A 1,904-nucleotide genomic window follows, 5' to 3' on the forward strand; every position below is an offset into this window, starting at 1 on the left:
TTGATTGGCCGTGTACTTGATATCAAGCCCCATGAACTTGTCTTTGTCCTCCGCCTCTTCAAATCGTTCCTCAGAATAGGAAAAAAACACGGCACCATGGCGCTGTCATCTGTGTAGACAACATTGAGTTTAGTCCTGCCATGTGTGAGCACCTCTCCGTATCGACTGATTGGATCATTCGTGGTGAAAGAAGATAGGGGAAGAAGAGAGAGCGAGAGAGGAGACGAACAGAGAGCGAGAGAGGAGACGAACAGGGAAGAGAGAATACTCTGCCCTTGCGGTACGGTTCTGTTTTTCATCGTGTGAAACGACGCGGGATGCAAATCGTTTGGACCTTTAGTCCCGGACTAAGCCACCAACCGGGACTAACGGGGCGCGCACCAGCAGGCGAACGGTCGCCGCGAACCCTTAAGTCCCGATTTGAGACACTAACCAGGACTAAAGAGTCTCGCGTCAGGCGAACGGTTGCCACCAAACATTTAGTCCCGGTTCATGGCTCAACTCAGGACTAAAGGCCCTTCACGAACCGGGACAAAAGCCTAGCTTCGCGAAGCGGGACTACATTAGTCCCGGGCCAAAACTAAACTGGGACTAAAGGCCGAACATAAGGCCAATTTTCTACTAGTGGCTGCATCCCCTACGTTTTAGCACATATCGATTCGAGTATGATTGCTTATCTATTGTGTAGGATTGCATAGCCCATTCCTATCACATGAAGAAGGTCCGTGGAATTTGTAGTATGTTGCATCACCACATATGAAGAAATAATGACCATAAACAACCAAGTTGACAAGGATAGAATAATCAATCTCCCCACACTAAAGCCCGAAATAACATTCTATTTTTTATGTGAAATGTTGGCAGTCGTATACCAAATTCATTGATCAAAGGGGAGTAACAAAGTAGAGGGAGGAGACCCAAGTAGGTATAGCACCAACCAAAAGAAGTGGGGCGCAAAAGGAAGGAGAAAAAGAGAAAGGGAACACGATCAAACTCAGCCCGGATCAAAAGGATTCCCAGCACCTGCTAGGTTCCACATCGTAATCTTGTGAGTATTCTGGAGAAAAAGATTCCATTCTACCGTATTATTTCATATTGGAATACACGCCTGTCCCACTGCCGCCGCAAGTGAGCAGATGCACAAGGAGAGGGCCCCTTTTTTGCTTTTCTTTGACGTGGTGGCATAGCATCTCTTCATGGCGAGTATTTAACAAAAAACTATCACATTTCGTTCAACCATGCCTACAAACTATCACTTTACGATCTTGTCTCAAAATCTATCACTTTTCACTAATCATTGTCTAAAAACTGCCAAGTCTGTAAAGCGACTGAGTTGGTTCGTTTAAACTCAATTATGATAATGTTGGCGCACATGTCAGGACGGAAAAAGCCAGCACTGTTAAGTTTGCTATGACCGGAGAAAGAGATCGAGACGGCGGCGGCCTTCACCGGAGGTGGAGAATATGAAGTACGGCGGCGGCGGGATCGCATCTGGAGGAGACGGCGCGACATGCGGGCGGTGCTTCGGCACAAGTAGGGTGGCGGGGAGGTCCGGGGGAGGCTGATCCCGGGTGGTGCCTGCCGGATCTAGGGGCGACGAGGCTGGATGACGATGGGGAGGCCTACCGACGGCGAGGCTCAGGCTGGCGGACACTCCAGGCGAGGCCATGGCGACGGGCGGCACGGGGTGGTTGCAGGCGACGAGGGGCAGTTCACTAGTTGGAGGGGCTGCGCCAAGTAAGCGAGGCTACGGGATCCGGTGGCCGCGGCGGCGGCGAGCCCGACCAGGGTGCTGCTGCGGGCAAGGGGAGGCGAGCGGGAGCGCGGGCGCTGCGGGAGCTTATGTCCGCGGGCGGCTGCGAGGACGGGCGGTCACGAACGGTAACGGCTGACCATGAGCGCTT

Source organism: Hordeum vulgare, chromosome 3H (assembly GCF_904849725.1).
Source record: "Hordeum vulgare subsp. vulgare chromosome 3H, MorexV3_pseudomolecules_assembly, whole genome shotgun sequence".
NCBI classification, from domain to species: domain Eukaryota; kingdom Viridiplantae; phylum Streptophyta; class Magnoliopsida; order Poales; family Poaceae; genus Hordeum; species Hordeum vulgare.